The following is a 21,987-nucleotide window of genomic DNA, read 5'->3' on the forward strand; positions in this document are numbered from 1 at the left end:
TATTGGAGTCACCTTCCCCTTCAGTTGAAGAAGGGAGATTCTTTTGCGCAACTATTGTTATTGCCATATCGTCTTTTCACATCGAACACTTCCTCCCAAAAACGTACTGGTGGATTCGGATCTACAAGGACGAAATCGCCGAGTGTGAGTATTTCAGGTAATCCTTTCCATCCACAGGTAGCTGCAGTACTGGCAGAAGTGACCAGGGAGAAACCGGTTCGTAAGTATTGTTTAAACAATGTTATTTTTGAAGGTATTATAGATTCTGGGGCAGATGTCACAGTAATTGCTGAACATAACTGGCCATCCTCTTGGCCAGTAGAAGTGGCCCCTTCTGTGTGGGGAGTGGGCGGAGCTCAGGATTCAAAACGGAGTAAGGATTGGATACAAGTTGTTGCTCTTGATGGTGATCGTATAGCCCACATTCGCCCTTGTATTTTGGACATTTCAGTAAATCTGTGGGGAAGGGATTTACTGGAGCAATTCCAGACCACCATTGTTATTAATGATTAGCCAACAAAAGGCAGCTCTTCCTTTACAATGGAAGACAGACATACCCATTTGGGTAGAACAATGGCCCTTACCCAAAGAAAAATTAGAAGCTCTGCACCAACTGGTAAAGGAGCAACTGGAAGCTGATCATATAGCAGAAAGTAATAGCCCTTATAACACCCCAGTGTTTGTGATTAAAAAGAAATCTGGAAAGTGGAGGCTCTTACATGATTTACGAGAAATAAATAAATTAATTGTGCCCATGGGTCCGCTACAATGTGGGACGCCTAATCCAAATTTAATTCCATATGACTATTCCTTAGCTATTATAGACCTGAAAGATTGCTTTTTCACAATACCGTTACAAGCGCAAGACGCACCGAAATTTGCGTTTACTGTTCCCGTATATAATAACTCTGGCCCTGCGCAACGATATCAATGGAAAGTGCTACCTCAGGGCATGTTAAATAGTCCAACCCTATGTCAACAGTTTGTAGACATGGCCCTGCGACCCTTTCGGGCTCAATACCCTACATTATTGGTCTACCATTATATGGATGACATCTTGGTGGCTGGGAGAACCCTCCCATCTATGTGGCAACAACACCTTACTGATCATTTGTCACAGTCAGGGTTGCAGATTGCCCCTGAAAAGGTACAACTCAAAGAACCATTTCTGTATTTAGGACATAAATTAATGCAATCCTACTCCACTCCTGTATTGCCCTGTCTTACTTTGTCAATGAAGCCAACTTATGTAGAACTACAACAATTCTTGGGTTCTATTAATTGGATTCGACCATATTGTAAACTTACCACTCAAGACATGGGGCCTTTATTTGAATGTTTAAAACAAGGACGTCAACCCGCAGATATTATTACTTTAACGGAACAGGCAAGGCAATCCCTAGAATTAGTTTCTACAACGTTAAAAGCTATTTGGGTGGATCGACAAATATTGAATAAACCACTGATTTTATTTGTTTTATTTGATGGAAGCCAACTTTTTGCTGCACTCACTCAGGAGTCAGGCTCCAATGCTACACATATAATAGAGTGGCTTTACTTAGCCCATACACCAAAGTCATCTATCACAACTTTGCCAATGCAAGCAGCAGAAATAATCCAAAAAGCACGATTACGATCAAGGCAATTATTAGGTATCGATCCGGTTGAAATTTCGTTGCCTCTTAAACTTTACACATGGGAAAATGCTGTTGCGCTTTCTGATGACCTTCAATGGGCTTTAGTCTCTTATTTGGGCACAATTTCATGTCGTTCCTCATCAGATCCACGGCTTCAAATTACACAAAAAATTCCTATCCAGTTTCAATCTGTAATCAGTTTACAACCCTTACCTGCGGTCACGGTCTATACTGATGGCAGTCCAACTAGAGGGGTTGTTGCATGGCACGAGCAGGGGGTTTGGAAGACAATTTTCACCTTACCCCAAACTTCCGCTCAGAGATCTGAGTTGGCCGCTGTTAGTATGGCGCTGTTGACTTTTGCAGATCAGGAGGTTAACATTATTACCGATAGTCTTTATGTTAAGAATGTTGTACTTGCATTACCCGGTAGTTATGTCTCTCCCATGCTGGACACTAATCTACTTGCTCTTATGCTTACACTTCAAAAACTCATACATACTCGGTCTTGTCGATTTGCTATATTTCATATTCGCAGTCATCAACCTTTCCCAGGATTGTTAACAGAAGGTAATCAATATGCTGATCAGGCTCTTCGTGCCCTCCTTTGCACACCCATAGAAAGTCATGCCCTTCATCATCAAAATGCTAAAGCACTCCAGAAGCAATTCCATCTTACTGCCCAGGAAGCCTCTGCCATTATTCAACAATGTCCCCAATGCACACAGTTAACTCTATCCCCAGAACCAGGAGTGAACCCACGAGGTCTCATAGTTAACCAGTTGTGGCAAATGGATGTTACACATTTTCCTACTTTCTCCCCATGGAAGTATTTGCATGTTACAGTAGATACATATTCCGGATACATATGGGTAACTCCTCAGAAAGGGGAAAAAACTAAGAATGTTATTAATCATGTCATTCGTTCTATTGCCATCATGGGCCAACCTCAGACGATAAAAACTGATAATGGTCCTGCATATGTTTCACAGCAATTTGCACAGTTTTGCACTAAGTGGTCCATTACACATTTGTTTGGTATTCCTTATAATTCTACAGGTCAAGCTGTCGTCGAACGTACCAATCGTACCCTTAAAGAGCATTTGCTTAAACAAAAACAAAAAGGAGGAGTACCACTGGGATTGGCCACCAAAGAGGAGTGGCTGGCACAAGTGTTGTTTACCATTAATCATTTAAATTTGTCTCAATCTCCCAATACTCATTTTTCCTTTTCTACTCGAGCGCAGCGGCATTTTCAGCAGTCGGAGTCTCTACCTGCCCCGCGGGTGCAGTTTCGGCAACTACCAAATCCAGAGTGGAAAGGCCCAGTTCCGCTTATAACGTGGGGTCGAGGTTACGCGGCTGTGTCTACGCCTGACGGTCCTGTGTGGGTACCTGCTAGGTGTATCCGGCCCTGGAAAGACGATGTCCTGGCACGATAATCTTAAGAATCCCATCCCTAATTTTTCTCTGCAACTTCAGGATACTGGGATGTCTTCCAGGAAGCGTGGTCGGAATGTTCCGCAACCTCCCGTGACTTGGGGCCAAATAAAGAACTTAGCAACACAAGCAGAAAAAGCAATGGAACAAGCCGGGGTGGACAAGACAACTGAGAATACCATTCTTGCTTTAATTGCGTCTTTAAATACAAATTCTATTTTTGTACTTTGCATTTGTTGGATTTTAGGAAGCGCCGGGGCTGACAGGTTGGGGCAGGAGTTGGGGATGCGGTTTCAACACAATATCTGGGTTCAGTTAGCAAGAATGACAAATGTGAGTGACTTTTGCATGACTGAACATGTACAGGAAATGGGTATGTTGGGAACATGTTTAATACCCGTATGCAAAGCACCTGGGGATATTGGGAACATTACAGGACTTGGGCGGTTCATGAATACTTCAGAGATTAAATATCATACTGTTTCGAATTGGGGAACTCCAACCTTCCAGCTGCCTGTTAATGCTTTTCAATTATTTACATCACATGTTGCAAATTCCATTAATAATACGTGTGCTCGGATGGTTAATTGTAGTCGACATAAGGTGCAGAAGGGATGTCTAAAGGTTGGGAGACCCACATGGAATTGTACACAGCACATTAACATATCCAGTATGTACGGACACATTCCTTTACCAGGTGGATGGTTTTGGACATGTGGAGAAACCACTTTTAATTATGTTCCCGCTAATATTTCTGATACCATCTGTTGCCTGAGTCGACTGGTTCCCATTTTCCTTCATAAAAGGGAGTTGCTAGCCCAACGTAGGAAAAGAGAAGCTGTTGCCATGCCGGCTGATTGTAATGACAAGGTGGAATTGCTTAATAAAGCAGAAAGTGTATCACTAGCCATCTCCCTTGTTGGACTTCCTGCATTGGCAGTAAGTAACAGCAATCAATTACATAAATTAGCCTGTAATTATGTTAAGATGATAAATGCCACCTCTCGAGCCATTGCTTTGTTAAATGAAGAGCAGGGTATATTAAGACAAGCTATCTTGGATAATCGTGCAGCTATAGATTACCTGCTATTACAACATCAGTTGGGGTGCGAAACTATAAAGAATATGTGCTGTTTTAATTTAACTGACAACAGTTTTGAAATCAGAACACAGGTAAAAAACTTGAAGGATCTAGCTAATAACATTTTGCAGGACGCCCCTACAACTTGGTGGCAGTGGCTTTGGAGTTGGCTGCCCACTGGATGGCTAAGTCAGATTCTTAGATATGCTATTCTTTTACTCATTTTAAGTATAGGCTTATGCTGTTTTTTACAATACCTTTTCCAGACGTGTACACCTGTTGCTCCGCGACCATTACGTAGTAATTACTTTTTGCTAAAAAATAAAAAAGGGGGAGATGTGGGGTGGACTGAATGAACAGCATACGTTGGCAAACCACGCTGCTGTTCTCAGTACACTATCTCTCAAGACATTGCGATCTGACCAGTGGAAAAACAGGATGTGGTTAACTTTATGGCTGTAAACGATACTGACATCTGTAGTGGTTAAATAACTGCCTGCATATTGCCACGTAGATAATGCTGTTGTACTATGTATGTACGTGATGTTATACAATAGTTAAAGGTCATAGGCTGTTTATGGAGAGAAAATAATCCACGCCTCCAAGCGGAGGTAAAATAAAAGCGGAGACGAGAATTACGAGGGGGGCTCCGAAATTGAACTCTGGTCTCACCGTGTCTCACTGTGTCGTGATATCTACACCTTCCTCCCAGTAGGAGCCCAGGGCAGCAAACAAAAGCACTAAAAACACTTTGAAAATAATAAAAACAGACTTTAAAATATATTAAAACAAAACATCTTTAAAAACATCTTATATCTTTTTGTATATATTGGCTGCTCTAGCTTGGGGGTCACCAACCCATCACCCAGGGTCGTCATATGTAAGATATGTTTTTTAAAAATATGTTTTTAAGATGTTTGTAAAGATGTTTTGTTTTAACATGTTTTAAAGTCTTTTGTTTTTAAGATGTTTTAAAGTGCTTTAAGTGTTCTTGTTTGCCGACCTGGGCTCCTTCTGGGAGGAAGGGCGTGATATTAGATAGACAGATAACACTCTGGGTAGACCCTTGAAATGAATGAACCTAAGTTAGCCATGTCTGTTAACTTCAGTGGGTCTACTCTAGGTAGAATCAGCATGGAATGGCACCCTATATTTCTGATAAGATTTTGGTTGTGCTTTGGCTTACAAAAAGGTCCTGTGGTTTCAAGTCACCTTTGGTCTCCTGTAACTAGATATCTCTCAGCCATCATTTGGACGAAAGAAAAATAAGTGGCTAATCAGCACCAGGTTACTGTTGCCCTGTCCATATTCCCCTATTATAATCTCATTGCTGCTGCCTCCTTCCTTCACTTAATTAATTTCCACTTCCCCTGTGCCGGAGCACTTCTTGAGTGTATCTTGTTTAGAAGAGATGAACCGTCACACACTTCATTAGCAAGGTGCAAATTATCAGAGAGGCCCTCTCCATCCACCTGCTTAATTGGGTTAATGAAGCATCTCTATGGGCCTTTGTTTAAAGCAGGGTTCTCCAAGTCTCCCTGCAGACTTCATCTCTGGCTGTCTGGGAAATCTAGGGAAGAGTTTTCAAAAGGCTGGGCTCACTTCTCAAGTCCTGCAATTGTGTAGATTTCTCTGAAAAAGATGATATCGCTAGATGAGGAAGGTTCTCAGCACCTTCTGTGATGAGAAGTCTTGCCTCAACAACCTTTTTGAAATCGCAAAAGGATGAACTGTGCATTAAATACAAATGCATGCAAACAAAGCCCCTATAGCTGGGGTTCCCCGTATGGTGCCCGCAAGTAAACAGTGACCTTGCAGATATCCTCTGGCACACATTTAGCCTTTGAGTCTCCTTTAGGGTTGCCAGGCTCAGGGCCTGACAACGATTCTGTATATTTAAGAGAAGAGAAAATTCAGCCAAGTACAGGTTTCCTTGCAACACAGCAATGGGAAAAACCACAAGGTGAAATTCTCCCTTCCCCCTGCACAACTTTTAAAGATACAGAAGACCTCTTGGTTGCCAAGCCCAGCCTCCAAGAGGTCTTCTGTATCTTTAAAAGTTGTGCAGGGGGGAGGGAGAATCCCACCTTGTGGTTTTTCCCATTACAGTGTTGCAAGAACACCTGCACTTGGCTGACTTTCTCTTCTCTTAAAGATACAGAATCATTCTCAGGCCCTGAGCCTGGCAACCCTAGTCTCATTCCGCTGCCCCCATCATCATGAGGAGGCAAGGATTAGGGATGGGTGAGAAATTTGATTTCATTTGCATTTGAAGCTGAATCTTTCAAATTTGCACTTTCCAAAATAACAATATGAGAACTGAAACACATTTTTTGAAATTTGCACTTATTTGAATTTTGTTTGTGTTAGTTTGGATTTTACTAGTTTGCAAACTTTCATGAGAGCTCAGTACAGGGTTCTTCTGCTTTTCCTCTCCCCCAGTTCTTTCTTGAGCTTTTTGTGTGATTTATTTCTTCCCTTTTATTCTGATCCATTTCTCTTTTCTGAGAAACAACACCTACTTCAGTTACTTGTCTTTCATTCCATTTGTTGCCTCTCATTTTGCCTTAGGATTGTGCAAATATGTCTTAGAGATTTCCCACTTGTCATGTGTGAAGTTTGTTGCATTTTCTTCATTTCCAATTTTTTCGCTCTCCTGGTTTTACGTCGCTTGACCAAAGTTTCATCCTCTTCTCTTCAGTTTTAGGATGCCTGTAATGTAGTTAAGTTGAAGTCTTGTGGTCCAGTATTATTAAGATTTGTATGAATGTTTTGTCCCCTCCCCACTCTAAGTCTGGTACTTCCCCCCTCCCATTTAGAGAAGCCTGCTTCTCCCTTAAGTAGGGTCCCAATTGTGTTGCTCGTGGCAAGCTTATTATTAGCCACTTACTCACAGGCACCTCCCTTATGTCACCAGTTTCAGACTGATTGCACAGGAAAAAGCTAGGAGTGGTTCATAGCATCATAGACTCATAGAATAGTAGAGTTGGAAGGGGCCTATAAAGCCATCAAGTCCAACCCACTGCTCAACGCAGGAATCCAAATCAAAGCATTCCCCACAGATGGCTGTCCAGCTGCCTCTTGAATGCCTCCAGTGTTGGAGAGCCCACTACCTCTCTACAGAGCTTGGAAAAGTTACTTTTTTAAACTACAACTCCCATCAGCCCCAGCCAGCATGGCCACTGGATTGGGCTGATGGGAGTTGCAGTTCAAAAAAGTAACTTTTCCAAGCTCTGCCTCTCTAGGTAATTGGTTCCATTGTCGTATGGCTCTAACAGTTAGGAGGCTTTTCCTGATGTCCAGTCGAAATCTGGCTTCCTGCAACTTGAGCCCATTATTCCGTGTCCTGCACTCTGAGATGATTGAGAAGAGATCCCGGCCCTCCTCTGTGTGACAACCTTTCATGTATTTGAAGAGTGCGATCATATCTCCCCTCAGCCTTCTCTTCTACGGGCTAAACATGTCCAGTTCTTTCAGTCTCTCCTCATAGGGCTTTGTTTCCAGTCCCCTGATCATCCTTGTTGCCCTCCTCTGAACCTGTCCCAGTTTGTCTGTATCCTTCTAAGTGCAGAGACCAGAACTGGATGTGGTACTCAAGATGAGGCCTAACCAGTGCTGAATAGAGGGGAAAAAATACTTCACATGATTTGGAAGCTATACTTCTGCTAATGCAGCCTAATATAGCATTTGCTTTTTTTGCAGCCACTTCACACTGTTGGCTCATATTCAGCTTGTGATCAATGACAATTCCAAGATCCTTCTCACATGTCGTACTGCTGAGCCAAGTATCCCCCATCTTATAACTGTGCATTTGGTTTCTTTTTCCTAAGTGTAGAACTTTGCATTTATCCCTGTTGAATTTCATTCCGTTGTTTTAGCCCAATGCTCCAGCCCATCAAGCTTCCTTTGAATTTTGTTTCTGTCTTCCACGGTATTAGCTGTGGCCCCCAATTTTGTATCATCAGCAAATTTGATGAGCATGCTCTGTACCTCCTCATCCAAGTCATTAATAAAAATGTTCAAGAGCACTGGGCCCAGGACCGAGCCCTGTGGTACCCCACTCGTTACTTCCACCCAGTTTGAGAACCATTGATAAGCATTCTTTGAATACGATTCTGGAGCCAACTGTGGATCCACCTGATAGTTGTTCCATCCAGCCCACATTTAGCTAGCTTGCTAATCAAAATATCATGGGGCACTTTGTCAAATGCTTTGCTGAAGTCGAGATATATTATGTTCACAGCATTCCCACCGTCTACAAGGGAGGTTGCCCAATAAAAAAATGAGATAAGATTAGTTTGGCAGGATTTGTTCTTCATAAATTTTATGTTCACCGCCCAGAGAGCTATTGCTAGTCGGGCGGTAAATAAATTTAATAAATAATAATAATAATAATAAATCCATGTTGGCTCCTAATAATCAGAGTTTGGAAAAATTACTTTTTTGAACTGCAACTCCCATCAGCCCAATCCAGTGGCCATGCTGGCTGGGGCTGATGGGAGTTGTAGTTCAAAAAAGTAACTTTTCCAAGCTCTGCTAATAATCACTACATTGTTTTCAAGGTGCTTACAGACTGACTGCTTTATAATCTGCTCCAGAGTTTTTCCAAGGATTGATGTTAGGCTGACTGGTCTGTAGTTTCCCGGTTCCTCCTTTTTGCCCTTTTTGAAGATAGGGACAACATTAGCTCTCCTCCAGTCATCCGGCACTTCACCAGTCCTCCATGATTTCACAAAGATAATAGACAGTGGTTCTGAGAGGTCTTCAGCCAGTTCCTTCAATACTCTAGGATGCAGTTTATCAGGCCCTGCCAATTTGAACTCATTCAAAGTGATTAGGTATTCCTTGACTATCAATCTCAAGCTCCAGTCCTGCCCCTTCTACTTCATGTTTCCCAGGAGGGTCATAGACCCTGTTATGGGAGAAGACTGAGCCAAAGTAGGAATTGAGCACTTCTGTCTTTTCTTTGTCATCAGTTGTCATTTTGAGATGTGCCACCATTTCTTTTCTCTGTCTTTTACTATGGACGTATCTGAAGAAAGCTTTTTTGTTGCTTTTAGCATCTCTCTCTAACCTCATCTTATTCTCAGCTTTAGCCCTTCTGACGCCATCCCTGCAATTCTGTGATACCTGCCTGTACTCTTCCTTTGTGGCCTGGCCTTCTTTCCACTTCCTGTATGTGTCCTTTTTTGTTTTCAGGTCGTCTCTAAGCTTTTTGTGAAGCCACATTGGCATCTTCTGTTGTTTTCTCCCTTTTATCCTTGTTGGAATTGCTTGCCATTGCGCTTTTAGATTTTCCTTTTTTAGGAACTCTCACCCATCTTGGACTCCTTTTCTCTTTAGGGTGGCTTGCCATGGAACCATACTTAAAATTGTTCTGAGTTTATTAAAATCAGCTTTTAATAAACAGAATGAAGGTTACGTGATTTCTAGTTTACTCATCCCAAAGTCTGCCCTTGCAGAACCACTGCAGCTATCGCTCTGAATGTTGGCAGCTTCATGCCCTCTGAAGAGGCAACTATTCCTGCAAATTGTATCCAATTCTGGCAGAAAAGTTAGGAAGCTAGAGACTTAAAAAAAGTTCCCTGAACAAACCCCCTAAGGAAAAAAAAGAAGAAGGTTCCCTGTACAAACCCCTTGAATGGGAGGCTTAATCCACTCGGGAGTGTGTCTTTTGCCTGCTAATTTCATCCACTTCTGTGTAAAGTGGGGAGGCTACTGCTGTTTTTAGCATCCACAGTATAAATGTTGAGGGGAGGGACTGAGTTTCAGTGTTAAGAGATCTGATTCAGACCTAAATAGCAATAAATCAGAAAGACACAGAGTGGATCCAAAATAGTTTGCTCCTCAGTGCTACAGATACAATGTGAACCTTGTGATCGGTGCATACCCCTAGCACATATCGGCACAAGTTCAATGCAGTAAAATGTATCCTCTTGAAACTGCATAATTTTGCATGGGTTCCTCTCTATCGAACCACTATCAAATCATAGCTCACACCTGTCCCCATTGACTGAACCATAAAAATCCTGAATCTGGTACTTTCTGGCACCGCTGTGGTGAAAATGTGGACCTGAATTATGGATCATTATAATTTTTAATGGGAATCTCCTCAAAAAACACCATAAAATCAAAGGTTACCTCTGTGTCCACAGATTTATTCTGTGATTTGTTGATGGTTTTGTTGTCATGCTATGTAAAAACCATGAAGATCCAATGTGGATTGCTGCCTTGGAACAAGGTTTTTGTACCTGCTGGCAAGCACTGGATCTGTAATTTTTTTTAAAAAACTATGCAGTCTACCGCTGTAAGGCTTACTTTGGTGGTGGTTTTTTGGGGACCCCATGTACAATCATGCATAAGCAAGAGGATCTCTTTTAATTCTGCTGGGTCTTCCTCGTAACTAGACCCCTTGGAAAATCAAAGTGTGTGTGTGCCAGACTGGGAGCTTATATAGGAGCTAGGGTGGAAATCAGATGCCTTCCTCAAGTGGCAGTGTTTTCTGCTAGTGCAAATCCACCATTGGATACCACCCATTACAATTCCTTGCAAAAGCAGTCAGACCCCTGACCAGTGCTCTCACATTGCTGAATTATAAATGGTACATTGTAATTTTGTTCTGTATGACATTTTATTTTGACACACTGAAACTCAAAATCAATTACTGTAAGGTGACATTGGTTTTATGTTGAGAAATGTTTGTAAGATACCCTCCCCCTAGGGGTTTGTTTCTTGGTGTGACGGCAGAATGTGACAGAGCCTGTCTATCCCACTTCATTGGATGCTGCTTCATATTAGGTCCAGCTGCTTCATTGACTCCATCACTGCCTACTTTGCCAGGCAGTGTTTCTTCTGGGTCCCAGGAAGAGACCTTTCTCATCACTGGCTACCTGGAGGTGTCAGGGATTGAATCGGGAACCATCTGCATGCAAAGCACCAGTGGTGGCGAGTGGCTCCATGTCAGTGGGGCAGTGGAATCCATGTTTTCTTCTGACCTTTCTTCTGAGCTTTTGAGCCTTGGACAGCTCCTTGAAAGTTCAGGTCACATTCACACCAGACTTTTATTCCACTGTTATTCCACTTTAAACAGTCATGGCGTCCCCCAAAGGATCCTCCTGTTCCCCTCACAGAGCTACCATTTGCAGAATGGTTCAACAGCCAATCCCTCTTCCCAGACAACTCTGGGAATTGTAGCTCTGCGAGGGGAATAGGGGCCTCCTAACAACTCTCAGGACCCTTCACAAACTACACTTCCCATGATTCTTTGGGGAAAGCCATGACTGTTTAAAGTCCCAGGCTATCAAAAGGCACATTAGGCCAGCACCCTGCTGAAGCTAAGCAGGGTCAGGTGTGGTCAGTGCCTGGATGGGAGACTGCCTGGGAACCATACGTAAGCCGCCTTGGGTTTCTATCATGGAAAGAGAGGCGGGGTATAAATGTAATAAATAAATAAAATAATAAAGTGGAATGATAGTGGAATAAATGTATGGTATGAATGTGGCCTAAATCCCACACCAGAGCTGTGGCACTGAAGCAGGTTCCAGTGTTGCAGCATGGTAGATAAGAGTCAAATTAACACTTCTCCAAGGATCAATGTGGACCTTTTTCAGGTGCCTCCAGTCGACTCTTTAAAATACCAGCACACAGTGCTGCTTAATATGCAGCCAGCTGCAAGCAGTACACAAGAAGACTGTAAAGTGCTTAACAATAAAGAGTTTAAGAATGTTGCCTCCTTCTTCAAAAATCAACACACGCATAAGAAAAGTGAATAGCTGAGGTCTGGGGTGTGGCATTAAGACCTTTGTACAAATTCTCCCTGAAAAGAATACAAAAGGGTCATCTTACACAACACCTCGCCAGGGCAATAGTTCCCACGTTCCTAAGACGGCAGCGTTCCTAAGATGGGAGCGGAGAGATTGTATTGCCCACCTGTTCCCTTGCATGCTCATTTCATAATAATGACTACATGGCAAGCAAAAGCCTCGAGATACGGCAGTTGGTTCCCGATTATGTTACAGCGCAGGACAATGTTTCACAAGGAAGCTATATTGCAAAGGGAGCAATTTTGGGGAATGGGTATACCTTTTGATAAGGAAAGTTTATTCAGCATGAAAGGCTGAAATAAGGTTGTTTATATAAAAGAGGTCAAATTCTAAGCAGTTGGGGGATAGTTATTCACTGTTGAGATTGTACTTGGCAGAACCATCAAGGGACTGAGGAGCCATCATCCAACACCTTGCTGCAAGGAAAACTCCCTTCTAGGCATTCTTCTCCTCTATGATAACCGTACAATGCCAAGTATACAGTACCTTGCAAAAGTAATCAGACCCCTGACCAATGCTGTCATATTAAGTGTAAATGTACTGCCTTCAAGTCGATCCCAACTTATGGCAACCCTATGAATAGGGTTTTCATGAGGCTGAGAGGCAGTGACTGGCCCAAGGTCACCCAGTGAGCTTCATGGCTATGTGGGGATTCGAACCCTGGTCTCCCAGGTCGTAGTCCAACACCTTAACCAAAGCACAACACAATTCAGAAACAGCAACATATCAGACAAGCCAGGAGTTTATTTTGGTAAACAGGTTTATTCTGTTGTATTTTACTCCTTCAGACAGAGGACTGTCCTCTGACAGCTTTTCAAGTAGAGGACTCTCCTCTATAAAGTGGGACACATGGCCCCCTGAGCATGGTGTAAATGTAGGGCCCCCCAAGCCTTATTTTCTGAGATAGCGGCAATGTCAGGGAGCAATTTATGGGAAGAAGTGGATGGCAGGCAATGAGGAGGTGTGCTTCACTCAGAGATGGGGAACTCCAGGCCCAGAGGCCAAATGTGGCCTCCTGGTCTCTCTCTCTGGTCTTTGGGATTCTGCCCAGGTTATGCTTCCTCCCCAAGCCACACCCCTCCTCACCAGCTCCCTGCAAGCTGTCCTCGAGAGCTTTGGACTGGCTCAAAGGTGTCCTTGAATAGCCTTCATGCCTCTTGCTTGCCTGCGTGCAGTGGCAGCCGGTGACTTGAAAGTTCAGACAAAAACCCACAGCGAATTCCACTGCCTCACTGACATGGAGCCACCAGCCACCAGTGGCCGGGTGGAGGATGGGGAGGTGTGCATGTGTGTGCACAGACACCTCTGGCTTTTGCAAGGTATAAAAACATGAGGGTCCCACCTGTTGCTCTACCAGCATTTGCCTCTGGCCCTGACCACCACTGGCATTTGTTCCCCGGAAGGTGCCTTACAAAGGAATGCAGACCTGGGGCTGAAAAAGGCTCCCTGCGCCTGTAGTTGGGTGTCAGCATAGGTGCCCCTGAGACAGTTGCTAAGCATGCTGGGCACCACCTGAGTCCTCCCCAGCTGTTCCAGGTACTCACATCAGATCCTCTAACATGCCAGTTATTGGACGGCTAGCACTGAAAAGTCAGCCCCTCTTCCCTTCCTATGATATATTAAATATATTATATTTACATTTACATATATATATCTCCCAGGGCGGCAAACAGAACGCTAAAAACACTTTAAAACATCATAAAAACAGACCTTAAAATACATTAAGACAGAACAACATTAAAAACATTTTTTTAAAAAAGCTTTAAAACAACTTTAAAAAAGGGTTAAAAACATTATTTTAAAAAACATATTAACAAGCAATTCTAACACAGACGCAGACTGGGATAGGTCTCAACTTAAAAGGCTTGTTGAAAGAGGAAAGTCTTCAAAAGGTGCCGAAAAGATAGCAGAGATGGCGCCTGCCTAATATTTAAGGGAAGTGAATTCCACAGGGTAGATACTGCCACACTAAAGGTCCTTTTTCTATATTGTGCAGAATGAACCTACTGATAAGATGCTATCTGCAGGAGGCCCTCACCTGCAGAGCGCAGTGATCGACTGGGTATATAAGGGATAAGACGGTCTTTCAGGTATCCTGACATAATAGGATTATTTTGCGATATATTAATGGGTAGCACTTACTGCCTGCAGTCTTTACAATCTCCATCTCCAAACTCCATCCCACCCTTTCCATATACTCCCACCTCCGTCGCCTCACATAAAGACACAGCTGCCTGCCTTCTCCTCTCTTCTTCGCCTCAGACCAGGGCTGCCTCTGCCATGGCCAAGTTTTGAAATATGCAAAGGAAGGAGAAAGGAAAAAGGCCTTTGAACCATTCATGGGTGGGATGGCAACTAGCTCCAGTGACTTTTCAGAGGATTCAATGCATTCGTGGAGGACAGGCCAGCTGTTAGACATGATTGCCAATATGGAACCTCCATGTTTAGGGGCAGTATACCTCTTCATTCCAGCTGTTGGGAATCAAATCACATGAGAGGCCTGATGCTTTCACACCCTGATTTTGGTGGCAGGATGGACTAACAAATTTGCCCCATCTGTTCTCTGGGGCTGAGGTGGTGCATAAGGGGGAAATAAAAAACTGAGGAGGCCAACAGCCGCCCAAAGTAGATTGGCAAGGAGTGATCATGCTCAGTGGCCAAGGAACATTGATTATCTGTTGAAAAAGAATGGGAAACTGGGTTGGAGGAACTGGAATGGAAGCTCCTTACAACTGGTAGAATCCTAGAAGGGGGCATTACAGTCAGCTGGAACCCAGGGCACAGGGACCCTCCTGCTACAGATTTTATATGCTGCCCCATATAGTTTTGCCTGGCAAGCACATTCCTCAGATGGGACACTGCTGAGAATACTGCATGCCCCAGAGCTGTGCTTGCTTTGTACTAGAAATGCAGTTTTTAGTGTCGCAGTTCCAGCCCTCTGGAATCAATGACCAACCGAAATTAGACAGGCATCCTGTGTCGTGATGTTACACACTTACTGAAGACAAGAAGGCTTTTCCTGAAGTGTGACACAGTCAGTTTTGAAATATTGAGGGTACATCTGCAGGAAAGGTTTGACTGTTTTTGGAATTTGCAGGAATGGTTTTCATTGTTTTAGAATTGTGGTGTGGTTTTTTTTGTATTTTATCTTATTTCTATCTTGTTGTACACTACTTTGATGGCCTCAGGCTGTGCAGTGGTTTCAGAGTTCTGATTTGCTCGTTTTTGTGTGAATGCAGAATTGGGTGTCCAATCCATGTTTGATTTGCCCTGCCTTTAATTTCCAAAATATTTAAGGAGAGGGCTTCTGGGGACAGCAAAGGCCAATCATAAATTTGATTTCAAAAGCAATAAATAAGGGAAGAGTAGTTTTGGGGTGGTGGTGGTAGAAATATAGTAGATAATATGTAATTTTGTTTCTCTTTCACACTCTAGAAACCAATTCTGCTGTGGAATTTATTGTTATTATTATTATTATTATTGCATTTATCAGTCATGTTATACTAACAAAAAGTTTCAAAGTGACATGATAAGATAAAATACAACATATAATGGCAATTTAAAACAAGAAATATTTAAAAGAATGAACACCATTAAATACATAAAATACTCATCTAGTAACATATCACGGACAAGTCCTACCCGCCCCACTAAAAAATAAGCACTACCTTAGGAGGCATCCTAATTACCAAAGGCCTGGACAAACAAAAAGGTCTCAGCCTGGTGCCAAAAGACTGGTAAAGATGGCACCAGGCACATGTCCCCGGAGAGAGCATTCCACAGATGGGAGGCCACAACTGAAAAGCCACCCTCCACACCTCCGTCTGGTAGAGCACTACATAGAAGGGCCTCTGATGAAAACCGCAGGGTCTGGACTAGTTCCTATGGGGAGAGGTGATCCATGAGGTTCTATAAGGAACATAGGAAGTTGCCTTATACCAAGTCAGACCGTTGGTCCATCAAGCCCAGTACTGACTACTCTAACTGGCAGTGGATCTTCAGGGTTTCAAGCAGGGAGTCTCTCTCCCACCCCTACCTGGAGATGCTGGGGATTGAAACTGGGACCTTGGCATGCAAAGCAGATGCTCTGCCCCTGAGATGACCGTTGGGTTTTAAAAACCTATTTTCTAACAGCAGACTTAATAATGAAAACAGAAGCAATGCATCTAGATAAAACCGTGATAGCGCTGCTGTAAAAGAAGCTGCTGGATGGCTTACTTTTTAATATTTTTGCTCCATTGGTGCTGCGAGGTTCAAGAGAAGGCTACCATTTCAAGTCCCAATTGTGGGCTTCCCAGGAGCATCTATTTGGTACTGTGGAAATCAGGATGCTGGAGTAGATAGACCTTCAGTCTGTTCCAGCAGGGCTCTTGTGAAAGACTATCCATAAGCCAGTGTGGTGTAGTGGTTAAGGTGTGGGACTACGACCTGAGAGACCAGGGTTCAAATCCCCACACAGCCATGAAGCTCACTGGGTGACCTTGGGCCAGTCACTGCCTCTCAGCCCCAGAGGAAGGCAATGGTAAACCCCCTCTGAATACCGCTCACCATGAAAACCCTATTCCTAGGGTCGCCATAAGTCAGAATCGACTTGAAGGCAGTACATTTACATTTATATCCATAGGTTTTCAGGCTATGAGGGGGCAACTTTTGTAATAAAAACAGCAATTAAAAAGAATAGTAGAGAGACAATCTGCTAGGGATGGAGGAGAATTTTATTTTATCTGCATTTTTAACTTATCTCATTTGCACCTCCCAAGTAAATACACGGATTGGAACACAATTATTTTTTGGATTTTGCAGTTCTCTGAAATTTGTTTTTTTTTTCAATTAATTTTTATTCCAATTTTCAAAACCAAAACAATACAAAAAGAAAACAACACAAATCAATAACTAGTACAATACAAAAAGAAATATATATATATATATATATATAAAAGAATATTGACTTCCGATTTGTCATAGTTCAGCTATAAATCTATAATATATAACAAACCTATCTCTTAATAGATTATAAAATCACCTTCCTCCAGTGGTTATCTTAGTTGGTTTCAAATCTCATTAACATCATATCATTTTAATCTTCCACAAAAAGTCAAAGAGAAGTTTCCAATCCTTGAGATATATGTCAATCAATTTTTTTTCTAAATAAACATGTCAATTAATCCAACTCATTAAATCTACTAAGTCCAGTAATTTTAAATCGCTCTTCTGTCATTATCCATATTGGGTCCATCTTCCATCTTCCATCTTTACGCACCCAAAAATCTTGCTGTCATAGTCATATAATAAAAGTCTGATAGGAATTTCCTCCATCACAGATATTTTCTTGCCATCAAATCCAAATGTATCACTGAAGTATTGTTGCAAAGCCGCATCTCTGTTCCTCTTTTCCACATGATACACTAGTACATCTCTTGAAGGTTTTTCCATTGACACAAAACAGGGATTAATTCTGTTAACTTTCTCCATTTCAAGTTCCATCAAATCCTTCCAGTTCAAGAATTTTTTTGAACCGATAATATCTTTATCTCCAATCTCTTCAATTCTTTCAGGGACAGCGCTGAATTCCAAACTGTAATATTTGTCTCCAGGATCCATCACAGCCAGGAAATCCAAATCTTTATTCATATCCATTATTAAGCCAATCTCCATAGTTTGAACCTTGCCTTTCATTTCTCTTTCATCCTTTTTTGGTTTTCCAGATCTATCTTTATTCTCCTTTCTCATAGAATCCTGAGTTTCTTTCAGCTCCTGTCTCATTTCGTGAAATTCAATTCTCCACGCTTGTCTATTATTTCTCAGTTCTTGTTTTATTGAGTTAATCCCATTCATTATTTTCTGAAACATGTCTAGAGATAAAGTCCCTTCTTGTACATCCATGATCTTCTTAATTGTCATTCTTAAAGCCAAAGGAACAGAACTCCTTCAATTTTCAATGTCCCAAACAAAGAGCAGCTTATTTCTTTAACCAGTTACAAAGGAGTTAATCTTTCCAACAAACTGACGTCACACGCTAGACAGCCCTTATCTCTTATCTGCCCGGAAGTGTAAGAACGGCTTTAGTTCACAGCGTCGAAATAGCTAGTAGCAGACAGAATGAGCAGATTCGTCAAAGAAAAAGTAGATCAGGAAAAATAGTCCCAGCCATACATCAAAAAGATTTCTTATCTCTTCCAATCAGAAATCTCTCGTCCGTTGTAACCTTTAAAATGCTATTTTCCATGTCAGCTTTTTGCAATAAAAAAAAAGATAAGCTATTTATATTTTCTTCCCCCTTAGTTCCGTGAATAAAAAAAGGAAAGTCTTACCTCACCTAGGTTATCTCAATTGCTGTTACTTTGACAAATCTCTTTAGCTATATAGATAAGAAAATGATGAATGTAGACAGGAGGATGTTTGCCTGTTAGTCCGTATAAAAAAAAATGGGTCACTTATCCAGCTGAGCTAGCATAAAAATCCTTGCTCTGTCTGAGCTGCTGGAAGACAGACAATTCTGACGAATTCCAGACTCCAACAATCAAAACAAAGCTATGTGGGAAATCTCACGTTTCTTCTTTAACCGGAAGAAATTATTCCCAGTCAGAAAAGAGCCTTCTGACTGAATTTAAACTGGAAAAGTTTCATCCAAGACAGAGCTCGTCTCAGAGGCTGCACAGGCGTAGGGATCCTCCTGGGAAGTTTCGCAGTTCTCTGAAATTTGTGAGATGCCTCCTGGCTCAAAAAAAAAAATAAAAAATAGGGAAACAAAATATTTAGAAATGTGTTTAAATGTGTTTGACTATATTGTGATAAAATATGTATTTAAGTATGTATTTATCTATGAATTTTTATACAGACCTTTAAAAAATTGCAAATTAATGTGGAAATGGCACAAAATGGATTTAGGAACAAACGGACTGATCCATCCATCTCTATAATATACTAAAATATTGTAATTGTAATTTACAATCCTTACCACAACAATATATAAACATGAATTCCAGGGGTTATAATAGAATTCTACTTGGTTTCTGAATATATATAGTTTAAAGCAAACAACCCAATCAATTACATTTAAATAAAGGTGCATATTGCCAAAACCTGAATGCATGTGCTTTTTTTTGAAAGACTGAATGATGTGCAAGATTGCTTACAGTTTAATAAATAAAAACTATCCCTTCTTCCAAGGAATAGCCACTTCTACTATTTTCTTCAACATTCCACCTTCCAGTAACATACAGGAAGCAAAATAGCCTCTAAAAACGAACAAGTGTGCCATCAATATGAAAGGGAACAAAGATAGGTTTCACTGGTTTACACCACTGATGGAAAATTGGTCCTGCTGACCACTTAAGCAGCTGTGGCTAATAGTTGCTGAAACTCATGCTCGCTTGCCGCTTTTAAACGGCCACTGTTCATCTGGCCAAGGTGACCAGGAGGGGGAGGAAACACCTCACCTTGCCATCCTTTAGTTGTTTTTTTTAATAAATCCTGACCTTGACCTCACTTACTGTGTTCTCAACATGTCCTGCCAAGGATGTGTCAGGAGGGAGGGAGAGGAGGTTTACACACCTGGCAATGAAGACTTCTCAATGTCATACGAAAGGGGTGGGAAATAGTTAGAAAGGCCGCCCCAGAGGAGGAAAGAGAAAGGAATGGGGAAGGTAGGGCTGGAAGAGGGAGAGGATGAAACAATTCCAAGACATTCTTTCGTCATTGTGCAATGATCAGGTTTCACAACCGTTGCAGATACTTGAGGGATGTGGGAATGATAGCACGATGAGAACCACCTTGTCAAATTCCAGCATGCCTATTCTGCACAGAGAAAGAGAGGGGAAAAAAAAAGAAAATTAAACAGTTCCACAGACATAACATCTGGCTTAGAGACATGTTATTGGGTTTTAATTTCACAATCTGGCAGGCTACAAGGAATTTTTTTTTCGTTATCACTCAGGGCCGTGACACTTTTGCTATTGATGCAAGCTACTTTTTGTCAATCAAATGTGTAAAACGTGCTTTTATGTGGATAGGAAGGCCCATTTTTTTATGACACCATCCCTGATGTGCATGCCTTTCTGTTTGTTTTAAATTATTTTATTGGATTTTAATATTGCATGATTATATGGTTGTAACCTTCCCTGGGACCTTGTGCTGATGGGTGGATAAAGAACACCTTAACCAACGAAGGTTGCAATCCAATACACACTTACCTGGGAATAAGTTCCATTGAACCCAATGGAGCTTCCTTCTGAGTAGACATGTATTGGATTGCAGCCTAACTAACTAAATCCTATATAGCAGAGGACAAATAATTTATTAGACTTTTGATCCCATTCTTCTTCTGGAACTCTCAGAGCGGCATTCATGGAACATCCGGGCAATCTCCCATCAAGGTACTGAATGGGCTGAGTTCTGTTTAACTTATATGCCTTATAGCAGGGGTAGGCAACATGGTGCCTTCCAGATATGGATGGATCCCAGTTCCCATCATCCCTGATTGTCCTGGCTGGGGCTGATGGGAGCTGGAGTCCCAACAACATCTGGAGGACACTAGGTTGGCTAGCCTTATAACCTTATATATGGACCATTTTCTAGGTTTCTTGGCACACTCCTTTAGACCACACAACATCATTCAATAATCATGGTCAACAACCATTAAGCAAACTTTGCAGATCCAGAGTTTGTAAAACCTCTTTATCCAACCTGCCTGCAAGCTAGATTTGGGGATGAGCTGAGCTTTACCAAGAAGACAGAGCTGCTACTGGAAATCTCACATTACAAAGGACACAGGGCTGCCACCAAAAATGGCATCCCCATGTTGGATTAGGGTGAGATAAGCTGAACTAGGGCATTATAGAGGGGAGGAAATGGACACAAGACTGTTAGTTTTGGTGGCAGCCCTGTGGGATTTTTATTTGGGGGGTGACGTGGCATTGTACCCTCCATGGGCATGGGGGCTAAAATGACAATTTCCCAGTGATATTAAATTGTGTTCCTTCAGATAGGCCATTCAAGGCCCTGGCCATTTCCTGAATGAGTTTGGAAATCGGGACCCAGAGCTAGGAGAGGGTGGGTGACAATCTTCCCTTCTCCAAAAATCTAGGCCAGGATTGAGAAAAGTCTGTGCATGTTTTCCCAGAGCAACTCTGTTGGGCGCTCTCAGGGTGGCGGCTGTGTTCATAAAGGCCAATCCGCCTTCCATTTGTTTCTAGTCTAATGATCCTGCCTCATGGCTTCCAAATTGTTTAATTGCCGAGCAATTATCCATTACATACAATGATTCCATCCTGGCAAATGGCTAGTGTCACTAAAAGGTATTTCGCGCCAATGAACACATGTTTACCCTGGGTGCTGAGATACTGAATGGAGCCTGTTATTTAGAAGACTGTGTGCCACGGATTGCCCCTGAATAACTACCATACTGCCTGGAGCAGTTTGCTGGTGAACTCACAGACGGGAAAGGGAAGCAACCTATAGCTTGAAAAGAGAGAAGGGAGGGGAGGTGGTCTCAGCCTCTTCTGTTTCCCCCTTCCCCAACCTGCTCCTGCTTCTTCTTCCATCAGTGGTGCTGGAGAACACCACCAAGACAGCCCCTGGCCTGCTTGTGCCTTGCCAGCCAGCAGTAGTAGCTGGTGCCCATTATGACTGGTAGCGCAGAAGAGAGGAACAGTAAGTAGAGCTGGAGTTCTCCAAGGAGACCGCTAAGGAGGCAGCCAGAGCCACCCCGGTCACAAGGAAGAAGGCAAGTGGGCTTGGAGGAATCAAGACTGAGGTAGGTGGGACCATGCCCCATTTGCCCTAATGGACTAGCCTCCCCTGCTGGCCAGCTTCTGACTGTGGTTGCTCTACAGAGGTGCCATTGTTGCTAGGATGGCACCACCCTAGAGTGCTATTCTTCAACCTTGGGTCCCCAGATATTATTCGACTCCAACTCCCCTCATCCTTGGCCATTGGTTCAGCTGGCTGAGGCTAATGGGAGTTGTTGTCTAACAACATCTGGGGACCCAAGAACAGTGCCCTAGAC

Source organism: Rhineura floridana, chromosome 2 (genome assembly GCF_030035675.1).
Source record: "Rhineura floridana isolate rRhiFlo1 chromosome 2, rRhiFlo1.hap2, whole genome shotgun sequence".
Taxonomy (NCBI): Eukaryota; Metazoa; Chordata; class Lepidosauria; order Squamata; family Rhineuridae; genus Rhineura; species Rhineura floridana.